The sequence below is a fragment of the Falco punctatus genome (genome assembly GCF_963210335.1).
Source record: "Falco punctatus genome assembly, chromosome: 2".
NCBI lineage: Eukaryota > Metazoa > Chordata > Aves > Falconiformes > Falconidae > Falco > Falco punctatus.
Genome location: NC_137581.1, coordinates 33521615 through 33546536, shown reverse-complemented (window position 1 = coordinate 33546536; position 24922 = coordinate 33521615). Strand labels below are relative to the sequence as shown.

At 40.8% G+C, this 24922-nt stretch overlaps 1 protein-coding gene across 1 annotated transcript in view; it reads right to left on the bottom strand.

The window, feature by feature from the left end:
- Positions 1-68: 68 nt before the first annotated feature.
- Positions 69-24922, bottom strand: part of LOC308059151 (uncharacterized protein) — a gene marked incomplete at its 5' end in the record, with an annotated part of 42531 nt that continues 17677 nt past the window's right edge. Inside the window, 1 exon segment of the mRNA XM_080376089.1 lies at positions 69-24922. This exon segment is cut by the window's right edge and continues 12972 nt beyond it.

Genomic DNA, 24922 nt, shown 5'->3' with positions numbered 1-24922 from the left:
AAATCGTCTTATGATAAGGGCATTCACTGGCAAGTGTGTCTTCCCCTGTTCTCACAATAGTTTATGCATTTTTATTTTTTTTGTATTTTAAGAGTTTCTAACATAAAATTAATGCCCAGGAGCCTGGCTGTTCCCTTAGCAAACAAACTCCGTAAGCATTAGGCTTTAGAGTCTTTTCTATTCCACGAATCTCCTATTCTTGCCTGGATGGTGGTTGAGTTTCAAGTGAGGAAAGAGCAATGCTGTCAGTGTGATGGTTATGGGCTCTCCCTGCAGTCAGTGTGAGCTCCTGTTAGATGCAATTCCTTGGTCTGTAATCCTCTTGGTACACTATGTGATGCTTCAGGAACATGTTTCATGTGCAATGAAGTGCAACACAGAGGCACAGAGGACAGAGCCAGGGCTGATGGAGCAATAGCTGGTCCCACCACAGTGCTGTGCCTGGCTGAGAGGGAGGACTTCACTCAGGTGCAGCCCCTATGGATGCACAATGTTAATGCACCAGGTAACGGACCAGCTAGCTCTGTAGCAGCTCTGCACTGCACCATTGATGGCTGTTTTAGGTTTGTATCTTCCATGTGTCTGCCTGGTAGTCACCTATTGCTTGGTATCCCCTCCACTGTTATCTTTGTTGATGCACTACTTCATTTACAGCCTGTTCCTGCTCATTTGTAGGTGCCTTAATTCCTGTGAACTCAAGGGAGGGAAAAAAAAAAAAAAAAAAAAAAGACAAGACCTTCATTAATCAATGTTTGTACAGTGCCTTGGAAATGTAAAATGCTGTACAAATGATAAGTGCTATTTGCTTCAGAGCTAATTTTCTAACCTTTCCTTTATTTTGAGACCCTTTGTTTCTAGCTGTTCATTTCCTTAATTGCATCTCAAGCTTCCAGTTAAAAATGCCTATATATACAGCAGTTATACCATACCCCAGGAAGAAAACATTACAGATGATGTTACTAACTCACCAGTCACAAAGCCATTTCCACTGATGTTCTGTATCCCTCCCTCCATGTAGCCATGCCTTGTCCTCAGTTCTTCCCACCACCTCGCATTCATATAGCTGATATAACCATTGAAATCCCAGGTTTACACTGAGCTTAATAATGCTTTCTCCTCTCACGTGACTTCTGCCTACTCATTACTTAGCCCTTTGGTCCTTTTTATAATTATCTCAGTCACATACTTGTATACGTTTTTGCCTCATTTAGAGTGTGTTGTAAACGATAAGATTTTGATAAATTAAGCAATAATCAGAAAACATTACCAATATTCTGTAGATTTCCATTAAGTTACAGTTATAGTGACACAATTTTCTCTGCTACAGTTCACACTGGCTTAGCCTTGTTTTCATTAGAACTCTCATTATTTAGAGATTTATAACTCATCCACAGAAATTTGCTGTAGGGTGAAACTTGAGTATGTTTTTAGCTCAGAGGAAAACTTAAGAAAAGTTCATTTGGGTTGTGTTTTGTGATTTTGAAAGAAAATCATTCTACCTGTTTCAAGCTTTTTGTGTTTTTATAACTCAAAATACCCTCAATTTAAGAAATGTGCTATTACTTATAATAATTGCTATTATTACAAATTCTACTTATATAGAGAAGATAGCACTAAACAGTGCAGACAAGAATAAAACCATGGTATTTACTGCATAACTCACACCCCCCCACCCCCCATTTGGTAGGTGACTAAGATTAATTGTTCCTACTGCACTATGCTTTCCTATGGATTATTGCAAGACACATACATGGAATTAAGCCATGTTGGTTTGCACATTATTTGCCAGAATGGTTTCTCATAGATTTTCCTGAGGATTTGGACCAGTCTGCGCTAAATAGTGCTTTTACCACTATTCATTCCTTTAGTTGTATTTGATAACTCAACAGAAGAAAGAAGCTTTGAAACAGGAATGGGCAATTGTTAAAGAATGATCAGGCTAGGAGTACAGCATTTGAGCTGCACTGGTAGGCAGCTTATAAAAAACATGGAAGCAGGTGTATTATGAAAACCGAGACTGTAAATGCCAGTGCAGAACATGTATGCTGCAAGTGTATTTTGGGATTGTGAATGAAATTATCAGTAGTCTGTTATGTCTGGTGTTTATATTATAGAGTCCCTGGTTCACAGGGGTTTATAGTCTTCCTTCATACATGGCCTCAAGGTTGCTCCTGAAGGATGAGGTCCAGTGATGGAGTCCTAGATCCTGCTAGGCTGGAACAATGATGTCATGATAGCAAATGTTAACACCCTTATAGGCCAACACATCAACATTGCAAAAACTTCTGAGTGCTCCCAACTGTCTTGGGAGAATTTGTTCACATTTGGGGGATCTGGACAGGTTCCTGTTCAAGAAAGTCAAAGTTTTCATTCTGGCCTGTTTCCTAGCGTGACCTATTTTGCACCAAAAATAATTTTGCAGTGTTTCATATTAGTTTGTTGACTGTAGTTTCAGAGCCTGCCATACTTAATATTACGTATGCAGCAGACTCACAGTACATTTTTTTGAGGACACACATTCAGCCAATTTGAGTTCACAAATATGAGTTCTGTGTTCCTACTTGGGTGGGTAAAGTCATTTGTGCACGACAAAATTAGACCACTAATTATAGAGACTATCTTAAAACTGCCTGAAAATTTGGTACAAAGCACGTATCCCCTAGGCAAAAAACTGGTTGGATTTTGTCAGTTTGTGAACATGTGACCTGCAGGAGAAAACTAATCCTACACAAATTAAGACCTTGCTGATTTGTTACATCAAGTATAAAATATAGAAGCTGCAGTTTCACCATCTACCATATTTCCAGGTTTATAAGAACAGAGATAAAAAGACTTAACATTTTGCATAGATGCAGTGACTAATCCTGAGGGCTGTGTCTTTATGTTCCTAATAAACTCTTGCCAGCTTTTTGGGTTGGAGTAGCTGGAAAACAACCTTGTCAGCAGAAACTGAGGAACTAGTTATCTTAGTGAATAATGGAAACATCTTGCCTCCATCTATGTAGCAGATTAATGGTACCCAAGTGGAATGGACTCGGCGATTGTGAAGACAAGTAATACTCGAGACTGAAATTTCTGTAATGAACCTTTTAGAAATGGTAGTACACCAGGAAGTTTGTTCTATGTACATGTGTGATATAAAAGAAACACTGATAGTATTCAGATATAAACTTGGTTTCAGTGTTATATAAACAGTTATATAAACAGTAGTAAACCAGATTTTTCTGAAATCAGGACAAGGAGTAGATTGGTTTTAAGTCATGTTTGGGATTGATACTGGGGGGGGGGGGGGGGGGGGGGGGGAAACTAACCAAAACCAAGTGAAAATTATTTATGCAATAAAAAGGAATTCAGATATTATTCTCTATCTCAACATATTTTCCAGGCAAAGTTAGAAAGGCAGGATTCTCTGGGTGAGTGAACATTAACTGTGGGTGTATTTGGGGTTCAGTTTTTAGATGAGCATTTTCTGACTCTACCTCTGTTTCCACTAAAGTCAATGCCTTTGCTTTTACTGACTACCACTGACTCAACAGTAACACTTTTGCAATGTTGAATTCTCCTGCAAATATCACTTTTCAGGGATGGAAATTCAGTTTTTTGAAGGTGTGTAGGAGTGTAATTCTCTGTAATCACCTGCATATTTCTGAGGATCTGAACTGGACCTGTCTATCTGCACATGTAAATTATGCATCACAAATATTGTGGGATCTGGAACAAGGGAGCAATATCTGCCTGTGTTCAAGGACCATCCCAAGGGAAGGAAAGAAGCTGCAGTATCTAAAATAGGCAGGTATAAAGAAACTGTCTGAATATGGCTCCAGCAGCCTAATTCCTAGGATCAATAAAAACTCCCTGAAGTCACAGGGAGGCAATATTGGACATTAAAGAAAGCAAAGAAGAAAGAAAATGGTTTAGCTTCTTTCAGCGTTATCTTTCAGATTTTCAAGCTAATTTAAATAGAGGCATGCAGCTGTCAGCTGTTTCTCAGAACTGGATCTGCACTGTTTTGGTGAACCTGTAGGGACTTGGGCAACTGCATTAGTAACATATCTTGCCTATGGGCTTTGTAATGGAGTCACTCAGCTCTTGATGAGAAGAAAATAGACAAGGCTATCACCTTTGTTTTGGGAAGCTTTGGAAATGCAAACCACTGAAGGCAAATGCAGTAATTAAGATGGATGCACAGCTGTGCTTTGTTTCTGCAGGCAGAGACAAGAAGGGACCAAAGGATTCCTCCAAGCACCCACACTTCTCATGCAAGATGAATCAGCAGAGTTTAGGATGTGAAGTTCCTTGTGAATCCTCCAGATAAAACTTCTCCCTCACATGAATCGTCGGCCAGCTTTGTGTGTAGCACTATGTCAAGGCATAGCTGTCTCTTATAGCGGGGTGGCCCGATAGCCTAGGTGGTCTTTTCCTCCCTGAGGCCTCACAGTCATAGACAGGAAAGGATTAAATTTTTAGAAGCTGCCACAAGTCTTCTTAATGTGTATAAATCCATCTGTGGATACACTGTGATCTCCATACATACCAACGAGAACTCATGTGCGGGAATTTCCATAGTTATGTTCCCAACAGCATGTTTTTAGGGACACAAAACAAGACTGTTGCAGAATCCCTGAATCCCCCTGCTAGGCCAGCTGCTTCAAGCATATACAAGAGGGCAACTGCGGTTTTGGCATTATCTTTCCCCATAATGGGACTCATATTGATAGTACAGATGAGGATGTCTCTGGCTCTTGGGGTCACAGAGAAAAGCAGGGCAGTTGGATGGGGTCCTGTCTACTGGGGGTGGTGGGTGCCCTCACTGTGACAGCAACGCTGCCCACTTCGCACTCCCTGTGCTGTAATGGGGCTGGATCACCCACCAGGCTTGCCAGATCCATGGGATGGCCACAGTCAGCTTTAACTGTCTTTGCTCTTCCAAGCAAAGAAGTCCCCTCTCAGGCCACCCACTACTCAAGGCAGCTCAACTCACTTCTGTACACAAGAGGGGGATGACAGTGGAAGGATTGATGCATCTGTGAGTCAGACAATACAAGACTGAAGAAGGGTTGTAATTTTTTCTGAGTAGGCAGGAAATTGATGATTTAAAAAAAAAAAAAAATGTTTCATTTGTTGAGCTGGATCAGGGAGCAGGGGAAAATATATTACCAGGCAGATGTTGCATGATTTGCTGACAAAGGAGAACGTTTTCTGATGGAGTCCTAGTTAAAAATTTGGCAGCTTATTAGATGAGAAATGAGATGCTTCAGATGGAAGGTGAAACACCTCGTCATATTTATCTGAAGTGTCAAAATAAAGATCAGTGACTGGGTGGCTTAGCCCTGCCATGCGATTGATCACAGTTTATTCCAGAGACAAGATTTTCCTTGCCATGGAAGAACCCTTTCAAGGACTGTTTATGACAAAATCTTCAAACTAATGGGACCTACAAAGGATCTCCTTGGAGCCTATACCTTGCAATGACTCTGCCGTGAAGTGAATTCCCTGGGGTGAATATACAACACCATGTAAGGAGGAGTCATCGCGTCCACATGCCATATGGGACTTGTGACTGCACCACTTCTGTGTAGTCACCACTTCTGTCACCTGGGCTTGGCTTACTGCACCCTCACCCAGCCTGGGAAGGCAGATTCCAGCAAAGTAAGTTTAAATAAAATAAAATAAATTAAAATAAAATAAAATAAAAAGAAAGTAAAGTGCATGAGAAATGTTTTGAAGGGAATCAGAGCTCAGTTAAGAATAACTAAGCGAGGTATTGCTCTGCTAAGTTACTGTGACAGCCTGAAAGCTGAAACAGCTGAGTCAGGATGATTATACCCGCAAAGTATAGCGTAACTATTGCTGATAACAATTAGTATGATACATAAAATTCAAATTGAGTACATGGGATAACAAGCTCTTTATCTATTCCATCACGGTATTCCCATCATTTTTGTTGTTACTTTCAAAGATTTAGCTGTTTATTCTACAAAAACCCTCGCAATATAGAAGGTAATTTGGCATGATTTTAAGAAGTAAGAAGAAGTTCCAGTCTTAAGCAGATTTTTACACACGTTATTGAAAGAGGACCTTGAAGAAGGCTGTCATATTAACTGTGTGGAGTAGAAGTATAATTGCGGGGGTGCAGTTGAGGCTGGTGGCTCCCCAGGGACAGGTGCTGTGGGGGGGCCCATCAGGGCAGGGCCTGGCAGCCAGGGTCTGTCCCCCTGCCTCAGCCCGGAGCAGGGCAGCTGGGGGTACCAGGGCACCCCAGCCCTGGGCATCGGTCGTGTCCCGGGGAGGGGCCAAGGCTGGGCCGGGACATGGGCCCGGGGTGGGCCCGGCTCGGTGGGCCCCACAGCCCGGCCGGGCACTGGGAGCTGGAGATGGCCCCGCTGCCGCGGCGCTGGGCGGGGCTGGCGGCCCTGGGGGGCTGGCGGGGGGGTCCCGGCTGTGGGCAGGGTTGGGGAGCCCTGGGGGGTGGGCAGGGACAGGCAGGCCCGTCAGGGCCCCCAGGGCTCTGGCAGGGATTGAAAGTGGGCTGTAAGCAACAGCGGTAATAGGAAAATATAGTCATTCTTGTACCTCTCCCACTCACTACCCACATGCATACTTTATTCTCACATATGTAAACATTTGCCAGAGAAGCAGAAATGTCTTTCTATTAAAGGCTGTTTTGGCCCAAGCCTGCCACAGAAAGGCTGTTCAACCCATACAACTGGAAGAAGCCAGTTTAAGCCATAGATCAGCCTCTCTTAGATGTCACTTATCCAAGCTATATATCTGCATTTAGTCCTACGAATATTTCTCTTCAGGACATTCATCATCCTGGTACTTTTTGCCTGGATGCTTACCCATAGTTGACATCTTTGGCAGTGATATACACAGCAGTGACATCTGTGTTCCAGGGATTTGTCTTCATTAGAGAAGTTTGTTAAGTGTGAATGAGAGCTCCCGGGATGCCTTGCTGAGTTACCACCCTTCGGCTGTAGCCCGATGGATGTGCCTTGCCCTCCACTCCTACCTGACAAACTTGCTTCCCAGCGAGTAGCAATGTAACGGTGAACTGAATTTCCATTTGCAAAACATAACATAATACACTGTATTCACATATGTTTTCAAAAAGGGAATGGAAAATTGCTTCTTGAAGGCTCCTCTGTCCACCAGTTAAAGAAATAGTGAGATACAGGGTTGGAAATGAAAACTTAGCAAATTTAAGAAAGTAACGAGCAACTTACCAAGGCTTGTGATGAATTCATAGTTGGATTTTTTTGAGGTGAAGATGGTATTTTTGTTTTTAAAATTATGTTTTATTTCCAAGAGGAATTGAAGCTGGGCATGTGAAACAGAGGAAAGACTGGGATGCCTTCCAGAATGAATACAAGGAGATAGAAATGGAATGCGTTTTGACAGTACGAAAGTGAAGGTCACCGCTTCAGTACTATTAGCAAGAATTTCTGGTGTAAAATGAAGCTTACCAGCTAGAAATAAAGAAAATCTGACTGAATAAAGCTCTGGACAACCTGGACTGCTTTAATAGCTCAAATAATACAAAGTAGACCCTACTTGGAACAAAGGCTGGACAAAAGGTCTCCCAAGGTTCTTTCCAGCCTGATTATTCTCTAATTTGTACAATTCTAAGATTCCATGAAAGAAAGGTCCTTGACGTGTTAGCCATTAGCCATTATACAATTAGTGGTATAAAAAGGGGATGCGGATTCAGATACCCAAATCTAAGCATCTACAATCTATGTGCCTCAGTGTGAGCTGGGTTGCTGAGGTCCCAATATAGCCAACAAGGATTAAGCCATCACACAAAATGGAGGCTGCAGAGGCTCATTTAAGGACAAGACGTATAGCTGTCTAGGTACTATTGACTATAATATAGATGCACACATACAGACACATAAATTTTGGAGTCCAATTCTGGAGCTGCATCCCATCAGCCAGAATTATGATATGGCTATGAAAAAGACAAACGCACCCTCAAGAATGTTGCACAAAATGCTCTTTGTAAAAGTAAAGTGCTAATGTTATCTTACAAGGTCTTGCAGCCCTTTCTGTTTTAACTGCAGTTGACCATATTCAAGTCAAATGGAAGAAGAGATAAGCTACTGAAATGATCAGTGGATTCTCACAAAAATTCCATACTGTCTGTAAGGAATTGGGGCTCTGTTTGACTTGTTTATTATAGCAAAATGAGGAATGTAGTTTCTGTCTCTAAATACTTCAGGAGTTAAAACCATGACGAACATCAAGGGAACAGTGCTGACATCAAATGATTTAACCATCAGATTTGTTTGGGATTAGATAAAACTTAATTACCACTCAATATTTTTGCTAGAGTCAACCCTGCCCAGGCTTACAGAAATCATTACAAACTCTGCTTATGTAAGCAGAGTTAAAATTCTTTAGCACTAATATAAAAAAAGACAACATTACAAAACAAAATCTTGATTGTAATTTGCTAACGTTCTTATGTTAGCACACCTCTACTCACACCTTTCTGGGCCTGGCAAAGCCATAAAATCAACAGATTTCAAAGGTATAATCCTGAGAAAACTCCCAAGTGTCTTTAGACAGGTCACTTAATGCCCCAACCAATTTTAATTACATATTAATTACATACATATCAGAATATGTTTGGATATCCTCTTCTATCTGTGAAACATAATTTCCATATTTTCAGCACAGTTAGGGGACTGTGGCCTTACTGGTATCTTAAAAAAATCCTTTCTGTTATTATTTCCAACCTCATAAACATCTTCAAAGAAACATACAATGAACCATCTAAACTCATTCTAGTACAACAAATCAACACATTTCAGGGATTTTTTTTTAACCCTTGATAGGAATAACAGAAAATAAATATCATCTTCTGTGACAAAAAATAAAGCAAACTGTGGTAGCTGTATATAGCGTTCTTCCAATCTGGTCACTTTTTTAAAATTTTTTTTTTCCAGTCTGGGCACTTTTTTTTACAATTAATATCCACAGCTTCCTGGTTATTCCTGCTTTGGTTTTGCTTTGCACTGGAATGTTCTTTTTGGCTGTTCTTCTCATTCATCATGGATAATTAACCAAAATTCTTCCCACTTGTTTCTCTAGTGGTTGCCTCGCTCTTAACCATTGGTAAATACTGTTCCTCAATTGTAAACTATGTCCATATCTACAAACATTTGAGGTCCAAGTTAAGCCTTGCAAATCATGTGCTGGACTTAAGATGTTTACATCTTCATGATACATTAGAGGTGGCACTGCACTTGTACATATTTTATGTAGGTTCTGTTTTTAGCGAGACCACTAAATAGACAGTTGCCAGTTACATAAAAATACCTGTATTTGGGCCAAACGTTGGTAAAGGCATCTTGAATGACGCATATAGGGCTTCTTAGTTCAAACAACAATAATCGTTGTGGGGATGGGGTGTAAGAGTTCCCCAAACCCCAAATGTTCTTTGAAGTGTTTTTGTTATATCCGTATGCATTTAATTATCACTCTCTTTTTATGGAGGGAGATATATACATATTTTCTTAATTGTTATCCTTATTAACTCATTAACCTGATTTTATATTTCATTAAGTTGACGGGCTGTTTAATACATAATTAAACTATAAAATCTTAATTTGTCATCAACACGAGTTGCACCCCTGCTTTTGTGCTTTCTTTCATTTAGATAGTCTAAAACTTTTACCACCTAATGTTTAATTTTAATTGCAAGTTTAGTTCTGTGTGAAATTGCACAAACAAATGCTATGCTGTTCTCATTGACCAAACACATATTTTAAGGTTTCCTATGCAAAATTTTGGAATACTAAAATAAGGGAGATAGATAGCTTTCCCCATTTTCAGCTATGGGAATATGGGAATGCAGCAGAGTTAGCAAAATCAGACTTGTGAAAAATGCAATGTAAGTTTTTGTGGCTTGGCCCCAAGCTTCTGAGAGTCTGAGCTGCAAGTAGAGCTTGACCTCTAAAGAAGGTCTCACAGTAAGTTCTCTTTCCTAATTCAGAAATTTACAGTCTCCAAATGTATGGTCATAAATTGGCCATGAATAGATTTGAGTTGGAAAATTTCCTAGTGACAGAGATATTGGGTCCTGGAACAGATTTCAAGAAGAAATCGTGAGGCCACACAACGTTTCTTGCTTAAAAATAGAACTTTAAAAGTTTTATATGAAGATGCTTTGTTCAGTTGTCCACAAACCCAAGACAGACTCATCAGCTCAGCATGTCGCACCTGCTTCTACATTCTCTGTTGCTAATTCAGAAAAATCCCTTCAGTTCAGTTCTATAAAAGTCAGGCTCACACACTGTGGCCCCTCTGGACTTTACAGGTTATGAATTGTGCTAAATAGGAACATCTCATTTCACTATCATGTTACTTTCAAACTATTTTGGTTTGCTTTCTAGTACAAACAGATGTATGTATGAAGTCAGTCATTTACAACCAGTGAAAAAATCCACAGTAAAAAAGAAGAGTCGCTGAAGGTGGTCTAACAATCTTTACCCTGACACTAGGAAGTAAGTCAAGGAAATGAGAAAACTGCATAAATATTAAAAAAGATTTTCCAGCAGCTAGATTTTATTAGATTGTGGAAGAAACTGAAGATGTTAATTATACCTAGGCTTAACACTAATTCTTGTGGCTGCCCACTAATCGCCTTCCCACAATTTGATGAATGTCTGGTTATCGTTACCCTTTGTTTATAGGCCTCCACACGAAGGAGGATGTTTCAAGAGAAGAAATGCTTTATTCCATTCCTGGTCCTAAGAGAAACTACACCAGTGACAGCTGCTCTCAAAGAAGGAAATTGTTTGTGCCAATTATAGCCAGTCAGGAAGGAAGCCAGCTAAAACCTCTTATAAACACCAACAAGACTAAGTATAACTGGTTTATTCTGCTTACTATAGTGAGGTCAGCTTTTCCTGTCCCGTTTTTGAAGAACTTCATGCCTATCAGGCAGAATGGCAAGATTTCACCAAATTATACTGCAAAATGCTGTCTGAGAATTTAACATACATTAACAGTCTTCATCTGTTTTATTTTGTTCTAGTCAGTGAATGAAATTGGCCCTATAAAAAGGTCCACAAGGATTAGCAAACACTTCAAATCCTCCTTTGTTCCGATGTTGAGAGCCTACGTGGCTCCTGCTTCAAACAGTTTTCCATCAGCATTGTGAAGTGTTTTTCATTTGAGTTTTTATCATGCTTAGTTATAAAGAGCAAACAATGATGGAATATCTAAATATGTGGGTAGGATGACGGGAGAAAGTCTGCCTCTATTCCAGAATTCCCGGAGCAAATCCCTGTTCTGCAGGGGTGGCATTGTGCACCAGCTCTGCTACAGCCTGGAGGTTTGATCCAGTATGAATAAAGTCTGAGTGAATAACTGAGTTTTGTTTCAGAATCCAAGTCAATAGAGCTGATTTAGATAATGCTGAAAAGAAAACAGTTAGGTTTTGTTGTTAAACAGAATTTAAAAAAAAAAAAGAAAGAAAGAAAGAAAGAAAGGAAAAAGAAAACTTTGTTTTGTACAGAAAAAATGGTTTAATTTTGTTTTTAATAATAAGCAATTCAAAGCCTCATCTACAAAAGCAGCAGAGAGGTAGCTATCACCACCCTCCTTGGTCAATGGTGAGGGCACTCCCCCACACTGTGGGGTGCCTAAATAGAAATACTTTTGCTGCCTGATAGGTTGAAATCGGAACATCCCACCTCCAAGAACGATTACATTGTGGACACATTGGGGCAGACACTATTTGCATAAGCAAGAACACTTTCTTGGAAACTGGGCTTGAAACCCTATTTATTTCTTTGGCGGTTTGCGCAGCAGGTTATAGGTTCTTTCATGCACATAGAGTGTGTGTGTGTCATCCCCCCTCCTCCCTTTTTTTTTTTTCCACCTCCGACGTAGTGAATAAAGTACTTGATCCACGACACAGTAATTTTCACAGGAGAAAGTAGGAAATAGCTCAACCTGGAACAGAAGACAACAGGGCATTCACTTAGGAAGATCCAAGGACTCTGGTCTTTTTGCGCAAAGGAGCAATTCAAACCCAGTTTTACATACTAAATAAACTCTTTAACTATTGAGTAGATGGTAGAGGAAGAGGTTTAAATCCTAGTGAATAGGAATGTTCTACTTACCAACAGTTTTGATCCATCACAAATTTACACATATTTTCAGGTTGCTTATGTTTTTGTATTAATGTTCCTAATGATGCCTGATGCTTATTTAGGGGGACTAACAATGTTATACTTTTTTTCTTGTACAGGTAATTTTCATTAATTTCTTTGTTCATTGAACTGCACAATTCTATTCCTGCACTTACTTTTACAACTGCTTTTCTCGATTCTAGACACAATAAGAAGACACAGGTTTGATTTTACAATCAAAGGCCCAAACAGAACATTATAATAAAATATAATCAACAGCATCAAACACAAGGCTGTTATTTAGAAGGTGAAATACAAGGAATGCTGTCCTGAATAATGACAGCTGAGGTAAGGTAATACCTCTCCAAGTGGTTTGGAGACTGTCAAACTCAAGAAAAGTAAAGCGTTGGTAAGAGTTAGTATGAGGCATTTGTTTCATTAATGAATTTCCAAGAATATAGCAAAATTTGGATAGGTCTTTCCTCCGAAAGGTGCTACTCTGTTCTTACTTCAGGATTTGGACCATAACCCAAATCTTCTCTTCTTTAGAAAGCAATTCCCACCCACTTTTTGTGCAGAATGCTTAAAAAGCCAACTGTTTCCTTGAATTAGAGAGCTTACTCCCTTTCCCAGCAAGACCATAGCTCTTGGGGTCAAAAAAAGATTTTACTCTGTTATTTTTACCAGTATTTTGCACCATCAGGCTCTCAACTTTGCTTAGTGCTTTTGTATGTTACTGTAATAAAAGTAATTGTTTATAACATATAATTTGCTGAAGTCACCTGGGAAATCGCTTGCAGGGGCAATGCTCTTAAGCATTTCAAGAATAGCTCATTATGTTCCTTCCCTTTCTATCATTCCATTCAGAGCCTGCTCTCACCTTTCAGAGGAAGGTTGGCAAGGAAAAGATTCAGATCCTTGGAAGTGACTGAGAAAAGATACAAAAACTTTAAACAACTGAAAAAGAAACTTTCAGAAAACAAAGCACACTCCTTCCCAGTCAATAAAACTGTAGTTGAATATGTATTTTTAGGAAGTGATTTTTAAGAAATACATAATTTTCAATTATGCAGACAGAAAAAACAGATTGCAGCTATTTAGCTATAAATATTAATAAATATTTTTCTATTAATATATATATTTCTTGGCATACCCAAATCCTGGATGAGCCACTGGATGTGTTAATTGTCATCTAACTTTAACTAGGGTACAGAAGAGCTTAGAAAAAAAGCAATGAAGTAATTTGCTGAATCATGGCAGAGAGAGAAACAGTAAAATTTCCTTTTCTCATGTTTTAAGCCATTGTTCTTTTTTTGTTGTTGTGTTTTAGTTTGGGGATTTTTTTTAATGTCTTTTAAAAAATGCCAGAAGCTTACCACCAGATGAAATGGTGTGTTCATCGGTGGAACTGTGATCATGCTGGGAACAAAGTTGTTTCATTCTATTCAAATGCTCTTCAGAAAGTCAAAAGGGTAATGCACAAAGCTGAGGCAGGCAGAACGAATAAAGTTTGGAAACATCAGGCTATCAGGGAATGGAGCATTTGCATGCGTTGTAAGTACCCATGTGTGCAGAACTCAAACCCCTCTGTTGATGAGGGAATCTTCATCTCAAACAAGTAAAGCTTGCAGGATTGTTGCATTCCCTTCTCACCCTACCTAGGCAAAATACACCCAGTTTCTTTACTACCTATCTATCTACAAAATGATGCGGAGCACAAAACACACATACCTGTACTGAGGGGCTTACTCCTCAGCAGGCTGAAATCAATGAACATCTTTTGTGAGTAAGTGCATTTCTTCTTTGGCCATTAAAAGGCAACTCTGAGGAAAATAAAAGAACATGAAAGCTGAGATGCTGCACTACTGAATTATAAAACTTCCTTTCATTTTATAATCCCTTAGTTGTAGACAGATTTTTAGCAACAGCTGGTTTCATCAACTCCTTTAGCTTGTTCTAAAGAATTGACCAAAGTTACCCACAGCTGCCTACACAGAGAACTGGTGGGATATTAGTTGTCTCAAAATGGACACCAGGTGTCATTTTAAGATACCATGATTGTCCTCCAGCTGCGGCTCCAGACAAGTACAGATGCCCCATAAATCCTGTGATGTATCTGCTAGCCATGTGCAGATATGTCAAGTGCTGTAGGGAGTCTAGAATATCACTGAACATCTGTGTTTAAGCAAATGAATCCATCTTCATGCCTAGCTGTTCTTTTAAAAATTGGTTCTTTTTATTTATTTTTTAGTTTATTTAACCATCCAGTAAAAGATGTACTTTTAACTGCTTCAGCAAAAAAATGTGCATTTACTATTTGGAGGATGCAAAAAAACCCCAACCCCATTTAAGTGTTCTGTTTCCTCAAGAAAAAAAATCTGTAGCTTCCAGTGGTTGCTTGCAGTTATTTCTCTCCACAGCCTAAAAGAAGCCTGATTTCCCCTAGGGTGGGGACTGGCAGCCTTCTCATCATTTAAATGAACAAATGACTTTGGCATCTCTTGGAAAAGCTTGCTCTGAAGATTGCCCTCAAAAGACGATTTTCTGCCACCTTAGCACAAAATTCATGTGATACTTGGTTCCCAGGTTCAAGGTAGTGCCTGGGAAACTGTAGAAACCTGGGGCATCACTGTCATGGTCAAACAACACAAGGTAAGGGCAGGTTCAGGGACTCAAGGACTTGGGAAATGTGCTGTGAGGGGAGGGTAACTGCTCTTTTTTTTTTTTTTTTTCCCCCAGTGGCATTTTCTGTATCATACCAAAATCCACATGGCAAAAACTTAAGACAAATTCTCTTCTCTTTCTCAATTTATTCTTGTTATATGAACCAAGAGCTCTGATGAACTGCCCACTGCGTTCTTGGATGGTTCTGCATGAAAGTTGTGCCTGTTATCCTATTTTCTTTTAATTTCCAAACGAAGATTCAATTGCAGTTGAAAAGGCTTTTCTTCCTCCCATGCACATAACTATTATCTAGTCAGGGAACAATCTTGCATTTGTGTCAAAATTAATTTTTTTAGTTACTTTAAATGTCCTCTCTTGCTGCAATTACAGCATTGTATAATGAACCCTTCATGTTTCAATATCCAGAGGGAGCTGCTTCAATAAATATTTTTAATTGCCCTTTTTGTGATTCACAGAGGTGAGATTCCCAGTATGAAAAATGTCCAGAATGTCTTATTATACCCAATTCTTTCTCCCATATTAATTTTTATGGTACCATCCCTGATGGGACATTACCATTTCCTAGGTGAACACAGATCTTCTGTATAGGCAGCCAATATTAGAAGCACCATACAAGGATTTCAGGGATGGGCACTTGGACCTATTATTTGATGCCAGTAAAACATCAGTTTTCATCTATTATATCGTCTAACTCAGTAACGTGCTGTTTATCTGCTTCAAGAGGCCACTTGGTAAATGTTTATCTTTTACTTTTAGAAGCATGAGCTGTTTTCATGTGCAATTATCATTTTCAATTGCTTGCTTTTCACAAAAATTCTTTGTCTTTTGGCAGGTTGAGTCAGATTTACAAAGTGACGTTTTCTTGCTACTACGCATTAATAATTTACCTGTGTGCAAAACTGGTTGGCAGCTTTCACATGACTTACATTCGAGGAAGAAACAACCACATTTAAAACTGAGGGCTTTGCAAGTTGAATTTCCACTGAACGTGGAACCAAAGGATCTCCCTTGCCTTCCCTATTTTTGTGGCTTTTAATAAAGCAAGTTCTCTGCCAGTTGAGAACTTTACCTGGTTCCTTCTTTTTATCCAGTGTCTTGCTAATTAGGCATGGTTCTACCTCTTCCCTTCCCCTTTAGGTTTCCAGGCAATTTTCTTTCCTCCTTGCTGGTTTCTAACAGATACAATAAGAACATAGATGCTCTTGTCACTTCTCTTTTCATGTGTTTTAAAGAAAAAACCCCAACTAATTCATAGGTTGAAATTAGAATCTCGTATTTTGAGGGTAAGAAACTAGTAAATGAACAATATACATACAGAAATTCTCACAACTAACAAAGAAAGTAAAATAAAAAACAGCGGTGGAAAAAAATGGAGAAAAATAGAGCAATAGACACTCAATGGGACTGAAAGACTGTCTATGTCCTTCCCTTCCCCTCCTGTTCTTTTTTTTTTCCTAACTTTTTCATTTTTAATATGTTTATTGTGAAAAAAGCTGTTTTGTGACCCCTTGTAAACTGGAAGATCAAAACTGAAGGATGCTGCCATGGGTCTTAGCATTGAAGATGACCAGGGAACCCCCTCAGAGTCAACAAAGAAAAAAAGGCCACCCAAGAAGCACAGATGGAGGAGGTCAGCAAGTTAGTTCCCGCTCATATAGAATTAAGGGGAATTTTTCTGTTGAGTTTAAAGGGAGCAGAAGCAGGTCAAAAGGCAGCCAAGATGTGTTTCATGTAAGAGTTCCAGCAGCTATCTGGTTCTTGTACACGTGTTTTTAGCGCAAAGGGAAGGATCATGTGTGTGCAGGGAAGGGTGGGACACTGGCCCCAAAGAAGCGATAGCTCTCAGAAGCCCTCACTTCTTTTATCTGTCATCAGAGTGGAAATGTCAAGGCACATAATCATCCTAAAGCTCAAACATTTAAGATGGGAAAGACTGATGGCAAGAAAAATTGCCTCCATCTACTGAATCATGCCCTGTTTATGCACTCCTGCACAGATCTGTAAAGGGTAACTTGTAATGCTTTGTCTAGATAACCAACTGCTATTGCCTCAGGAGCAGTTATTTTCCTCTAGGGAGAGAGAGGGCAGAAGGGGTAAGCTGTTTATATGTTGAAATCATCTGCATGGATTTCTTTTCTTGTTTATAATCTGGTTTCTCGCTTACTGGTTGTGTTGTGGTAAGAAAAAAACAAACAACATTGAGATTACCTCTGATATTTATGTTTCTTCCATTTAAAAATGATAATTGAAGTTCTACGGCTTCTTTATCATTCTTAAATTCATACGGGTGTGTTATCTTGTATCTTTGTATCAAACTATTATTTTTATGCAAAAGACAAAATGCTATATAGTCCCAGAAACAAAATTCCACAGGACTTAATTTAATATGTTGAATAAATTTTTCCATTTTACAGTGCAGAGATCACTAAAAAAAAATTCTGCTGAGAAATCTGTCTGTCTGCCATTCAGACAGCTTTTCTATTTTGATCAGGGTCCCTGCAGTCTAGGACTCCTCTGCCCAAATGTAGGTATCAAGGAATCCATTCTCCCGTCAGGGTTGATGTAGAGAAATGCAAATACAAAGGCAGAAGCAACACAGAGAAACGCCTGAGGGAGGTTCCTCAGCACCTAGGTTAGGCAGTTAAGGCACACCAGCAGAGTTGCCTTCCAGCGTGCTTATTTCTCTCTCCACTATGTTAGATTTTGACACCATACTTTTAGATTATTTCAGGTTGGTGGATCCCACCTGTAGCATTGGGAAAAGGCGTGGCTCTCTTCTGGTAGAATTGTCAATTACTACTCACTCTGCCCCAAATGGAGTCAGAGATGGGGTGCTGTCATGCTCCTTGATGCATACGAGTGTTTTCTTTACTCTTGCTGTTTCTCAGCCAGTCATGCATCAAGCTAGTGATTGGGCATGTAAGGATGCTATAAGATTATCTTTATGTGAAAAAACATAAGGCAACAGAGTTTAGAAAAGAGAAACTGACAGACGGCAACTTGACTTCTGGAGAAACAGCACAATGAGGAAGCAGAGAGAGACAAGATAACCAGTCCCAGCTTGGGACCATCTGGCCAGTATATAAATCCATCAGCTGGAGAGCAGGGGGAAAAAAAAAAAAGATAAATCTAATTAAACAGCTGGAAAATCTGCAATTCAGCTAACAATCAGCTGCATAATAATTGGCTAAAAGCCTGTGAGATTGTAGCTGGTTTTGCAGAGACATTCATCCCTTATTTGGGGCTGTCTCCCACCAAATCCAGCAAGAGCTCTGCTGGAGAGGAAAGAAGGGTAACACGTGTGCCCACACTACCCACAGGGAACACCTGGTTGCCACCAGAGCAAGAGCAGGAGACACTCTTAACTTTGGTCACTGATTCAGAGCTAACCTCCAGCTATTAAAAATCCACGTTGGAGGCACAGACGAAGGAGCAATGCTAGCCCTGCACCCTCTGATATGTCCCTAGACCTAGCATTTACCAGCTCAGTGACCATGATGGAACTGCAGAGAGGTTTTGTATGGTTTATAGATGAACACACACAAGAATTTGGATGATAAATGTTTCTTGCTTTCCCTGTAGCCTTCTTTCTTTTCCCCTCTTCCCTCACATGCTCTCTCTGTTCCTTGTAAAGCTGTTATTTAGAGACTCAGGTCTACAAAGCTGGCTAGGATCTTTGGTGGCCCTGACATCCCTACTTTGCTTTGTGTCCCATTGTCACACCTACACCCACTTCAGGGTTTGGACATCCACTTAACAAGGATTCAGGGAACTTGTTTATCTCAAAGGATAGGCACTTGTAGGGTGAGAATGCTGTGAAGTTGTTGAATCTTTAGGCTTTTTTTTCCCCTTGTAATTATCACTGGCAACAGGAAAAGGCTGTGGCTGCCCCTGTCGCAGCTCGGAGGAGGCAGTGGGCAAAGACAGTTCTAGACCATGGGCTGAGATTGGTTTTGCGTTGGTAGCGGTGCTTTATATCTATCTGTACATGCACATGCAGCAGGTGTGCAGTGCACAGTAACAATCTTACTGAACCTCGACCAAACGAACATGACACGGCTCTTTACGACCACCACTAGATGGAGAGCTTTAGATACGCTCCGCATCTATATGCAAAGATTCAAATACTGCAAGGCTGGAAGGTAGCTGTATTCCGCTGAAGTCTGAGCTCCAGCAAACAAAGAGTAGAAAAATGTACTTGAAGATTTCTGTGTCAAGGTCATCCTTCCTTGCTTTCCTGAGAAGCAAAACATAGCTTCTCAGAAGACAGACATCCTCTATTTCAAGACTTCAAACATGAATTTACTACATCCATGCTGAAGTTGTTCAAATGGTTGTTCGAAATATGCTGTTCATTTCTCATCTGCTTCTTGTATGTCTGGATTTCTATCCGTTAAGTTTATACTTTTAGTTGTTTTAAACATAATGTCTATAGTTTATAACTAAGCTTTTATCTGCATTTTTTAATCTCTGACCCATAATACCCTGACCTGATGTGTATAGGAGTTGTCTGGCATTACTGGAAGATCTAAGTGCTCTGTATGAGTTTTAACACTTTGATTTTTTAAATTGCATTTTCGTTTTAAAAGCACTAATTCTACACTTAACACAGTTTAGAAAGGGGGAAAAGGCTTTGCTAAAATCTTGTGCCATTAATTTAACAAATTCCAAGGAGAGTTCAGTGCTGTCTGGTTTAATTTAAGCAGGGTTACCTTGAAATGCAGCATTCATGACTACAAATTTCTGCTTCAAAAAGAGGCTGAAAATCAGTCATCAGATTGTTCCATCAAAGTCCAAAGCAATGTTAATAACCCTGCTTCTGTCTTGGTCATTGCTAGTTCTGCAAATTACTTGCATTAGGAAGCTGAATCCATATAGTTGCCTCACTTCGCCAAGTCTTTTCATCACAGTGCTTTCACTAGAGGCAAAGAAATATGGATAATATAGTAAAGGAGGATTCTCACAACAGAACAGCTTTCTTGCTATGTACGTTCTAAGTTCAGTCCCATTTCCATGTCAGGTTATGTGTAGTTGTGAATTCCCCAGAAGTCATCTGGAGGGCTTGGGAGCATACAAATAAAACCCGACAGTTTCTGCTAGCAGCATTGCTGATGGTGTTTTCCCTACTCACCAACGTACAGCAGCAGAGGACTCCTTTCCCCCATGTAGACTTGTCCTTGCTCCCTCCTTTCCTTCATGCTCAGGTCTTGCCCAGACACAAGTAGACATAAGGTACCACCCCAAGGGCCCCCGCTGGCCCGGCCTGGTGCTGTTGGCTGGGGACACCCAGCTGCCTCACCATCTCCTGCTAAGAGGTCACTTCTTCATCTGTACCCTCCCTATCCAAGACCTCCCCAAGTCACAGGACATCATCAACTGCCTCCTCCTGGCCTGCATCAAGCTGTCCATCTCTGATGCCAGGAAAACCAAATTTCCTAGTGAGGATATAATCCGACCTGTGGGGCTAGCTACCTTCCCTTGTCCATTTGCATATCAAGTGGGGCACTGTCAGACAGTGGCCACCAAGCCAGATGCTTTCTGTGCATGACAGAGGCTGTCAGAGATGCTCTGCTTGGTGGCCTTCTCCTTTTACCTTCCCATTTGTGTGAGCCCTGGACCTTCACATCCCTTCTGCTCTTTGCTCTCCATCATTATTTCTCCTCCTGTCTATTTTTCCCTTTTTCCTTCTTTCCTAGCAGGCTTCTGTCCTGACACCAAAAGAGAAAATGACAGCAAGTCTGCCTGTGATTTCCTTTAGAGTGACAGAGACTTATGGAAAACACCCTTCTAGACAGCTCTGCCACAGGGAAGGTACTGCCAGGTTGTGCCAGTCTCCTGTTCTCTGAGGCTGGCTCATGGAGAGGAAATTATTTTTTTTGTGCTCTGCACTTCATGGGGTTAAGTCTGCAGAAGGTTTCTGAGCTATTGAGAAGGATGAAGGCATTGTATTGAGTCGAGGAACTGAGTTTGCTGGGGAAAAAAAAATAATTCTGAGTTATTTTGATGCCATCAATAATCAAAAATAGGACAAAGCGAAAAGTATTGCTGTCACTGGTAAAGATACCATTTAATGGGATGAGGTTATACAAAGTGTAACTCATGGTGCAGGAGATACTGTCTAGTTGGGAGGAAGGCAGGAGCCGGTGGGGAGCTCAGCAGCAGCCAGTACAGGAACATGCTGCCTGAGAGGGGCAGTCGCAGCAATGGCTCAATGTCAGCTGGAGCCACCTCAAGCTGCTCAGGAGAAGGAAGATCCAGAAGTCACAGGGAGGTTTCAGTAAAGCAGGAAGGAAAAAAACCTGGAGAAGAAGGCATGTTTTGCCAAACAAAACTTCCTTCTCCAGGAGGCATTTTTATGCCCTTAATGTTGCTACACCCCCACCCCCTCAGCCAAAAAGAACCCCAACACTGAAGCATCTGCTCTTGTTCATGCACTTACGAAACACAAAAAGGGAAGTTAGACAGGAATCTGATCTTTCTGAAGTCTGCATTTTCATAAATATTTCCCTTTAGGAGTTTGTGAAATTGAATTTGGTTTGATAACCCTGCTTTGTTCACCCAGCCTTATATCCTCAGAGACCAGTCAGAAAAATGAAAAGATTTTAACAAAATGTAATCATGGCAATTCAGTACAATGGCATGGAGACAAAGATAAGATGAGAAATAAGGTACTGTCCTCTCTGCTTCCCTTGTTTCCTCGTTTAAGTGATAATTTTCATACCTTACCTTTGAAAGATATAATTACAGTAATTGGAATCTGACTATTTCTGAGAGTTACGCTATGCAGTCCTTTTTTTTCCCTTGACATTTGTGTCTTTTTAACTAATATAAGATCTTTAATCTACTAAATAAATACATGGGACCTGATCCTCTGCTGTGTACATGCACTTCGTGCTTCTCAGGCAGCTAAAAGCTGCATTAATGCCAGCATAAGCAACCGTGGTAGTCCTTGCCCTGGAAAAAAGGGTGACTGAGAACTATATTAGAATTTCTGGGACCACAGTGAGGAACAAGCACTATTGTGGGTATGTCTTACCTGGCTTTCATCATGTAAGCATTAGGCTGGTTAGCTGTTCCTAAGAACAGAATGGGAGAAGAAGGTGAGTCCAGAAGCGTAGGTGTTCAGGAAAGAGGGAAAAGAGGTTTCTGTTTCTTACAGATGAGGGAAGGGGTGAAAGTCAAGATGGAAAAGTGACCTTTGGAGAAATGAAATGATCCGTCAGCCTGAGATGGTGTGCAAGCCTGCAGCACGGCTCTGGGAGGGTGCACAGTCCCCAGAGACTTCCTTGGGAGGGTGGGAGACTGCTGCCCTCCAAGTCCTTCAGTCCCTGCAAGGGGGTGGGAATTGGTTGCCTAAATCTGCACATCTAGTTCTGGTTTAGATGTTTTGTTAGTGTCAGGGGAGAGGTCCAGTTTAGTCGCTTCTCCAAGTATGTGTATGACCAGGAATTTTCCTCTGCTCTGCCTCTGAGCTGAGGTAAATGGAAGCAGAAATACTCTGGGGACGAGACCACTGCCCAACCAGCCCTACAATTTGGGAAGGGCAAAGGTCCATGTTATGTTCTTTACTGCGCTCAGCTGCCTCTTGGCCACTTCTCAAAGCATAGCCAGGATATCCACTGTATTCCAGTAACACCATCCTGGGCAAGAGCCAGGTTACATGACCAGCAAACAGAACAAGGAAGACAGTGCTGTCAGCATCAGTAAGCTATAAATAGACTCCTACAGAGTTAATAAGATGCTACCAAAACCTTTAAATATGAAGATCCTGCATCTCGTGCTCAAGCATGCATATGAAGGCAGGGAAGTTTTGAGCAGCTGCAGGAAGCTGCGGGATCTGGGCATATTTTGGAAGTTTCCACCCTAGAATAAGGCTTCTCAAACTTTGTTAGCTTGATAACCACCAAAAGCAGCAGCAGCAGCTACATCAGTGACTGCTGCTGCTGTTGAGAGGGCAGGACCCACACCACACCTGCACTGAAGGTCCCTTCCAGTCTAAAACTTCCTGTGACGTGGTATTGACTGCGGCTGGGCCACAGCTCACAGCAGGGCTGCAGCATCGTAGAGGAAGCAGAGCAAGCCTGAGGGGCTGCTAGTATGGCTGGGCTCTGGGGCACACCATGTACAAGGAGAGGCTGAGGGAGCTTGGCATGTTCAGCCTGAGGAGAGATGGTTTTGGGGGGAGCTAATATTTCCTAGTAGCAAATGTACAAAAGGTGGTGCTGGACCCTTTTCAGAGATGCACAGAAAGAAGACAAAGGGCAACAGACCCAAGCTGCAGAAAGGGAAATTCCAGCTCAATAAAAGGAAAAGGATTTCACAAGGTTTTTTAAGAGGTGGAAAAGGTTGTCCAGAGAAGCTGTGCAATCTCCATCCCTGGAGATACCCAAACCTCAGCTGAACAGCCTGACCTAACTTCAGTGCTAGTCCTGCATTACTCAGGGAATGAGATGATCAAGGCTTATAATAGATAACATCCAAAGGTCTTTTTCCACCTGAATCAGCTTTCTCTGCTTTCCATCTGCCTCAGCTGAGCTCTACTTAGGCATGGGGTGAGTTGCTTGACTCTTTAGCACCACACTATGTTCAGCTAGCACTTGTAGTTCTAGTGGCTCATGTGGTCTAATACATTTTGGTAACCTCCTTCCTTAAGGAAATGAATTAGGATTTATTTTTGCTCTTTTCCCTGAATAATCTTCCCAGCTGACAACCACATAGTGGAGAGTGATTAATATTTTGTATTAGTGAGCTTAAGAGTCTTTTGTTCAGCACTGCTTCAAATTTATGGTGAAGGGAACAAAGCAAGAGAGGGCATATATTTCTGCATGTGTTCACACACTTTGGCAAGTTAATACTGGGCAGGTTTGACACCTTGGCACAGCCAAATGCTTTTGTTTGTAACGCTTGGATGGATCAGAAAGGGCATGCTAGAGCAGATATCCATAGCTTGGCTGCTCCTTAGCTCACTAGAGGTGCATTTTGCGTCTGAGTTCCTCTTAAGCTAAAGCCAGCACAAAAGGTCATGGTGCTCTATATTTTTAATCCAGCCCTCAGCCTGCATTTCATTTTCTGTTATGGATATAGCTTTTGTGTCTGACCCCATTTCTTTGTGCATTACCTGGGAGATGGGGTCAAGGCTTTGGGAGAATACTGCTGGGATCAGAGGAGAACAGGCTCGACACTTTTAATGTATTTTCTGTTCATGACATTATACTGTCTGAATAACACCATTTTACTTAATTTTTTTTCACTTAAGTTTTACTGAAGTCTTTTTAATACTTGCCAAATTGATGTGTACCTTTCAGTATTGAAATGTAAGATAACTGCATGATAATATAATTCAGCTTCACTTATTTTTCACCCAGTTGGAAGAAAGGAGAAAAGGTGTATCTTGATGTCTTCTTCCATTTTAACAAGTGCATTTCAGTAATTCCTCATTCTGGTCTGTTTTGTTCCATTGCTTTGAAAATAATGATGAGATAGAAAATAATCCAGTGAAAATCAGCAACAGTAAAATAATAGTGACTCCAGAGGTCCATTTGGAAAATAACATCTAGATTTGTAGGTCATTTCTGTCTCCACAGGTAGTTTCTGTTGGCATTTTCTAGTTTCTTTTAAAAGAAGCTCTGTTTCCAGTATCAGGAACCTGAACTATCTAGGGTGATTATCTTTTGGGGAAGGTGCTTCATATGCCAAGAAAGCTTCCAGAGACATCACATGCATGGTGACTCAAAAAACAGGTTAGTCAGAGTGGGTACTTTTTTTAGTGATTCCTACTTTTTAAGCTAATTTGGACTAGTATGACTGAAGCACAGGAAGGTGGAGTGACTTCCTTACAGTCACGCTCTGAGTCAGTGGCTCAGTACCTCCAGGCTTCCCATATTTTTAACCCAGCCACTGAGACGACCACATGGCTTCGTCTGGGCGTGCTTTGGGGTTTCACAGCTGAGAGGTGCAGGCTGTAAAGGCTTTTGCTACTGATGCGTGAGCTGATAATTTTACAGCAGAAGTTCTTAATGTAGGAGGACAGGATCCAGCCGGCAGTAATCAGTTGGCTTCTTGTCCATTCAATCCACCTCCTGTTTGTGGAG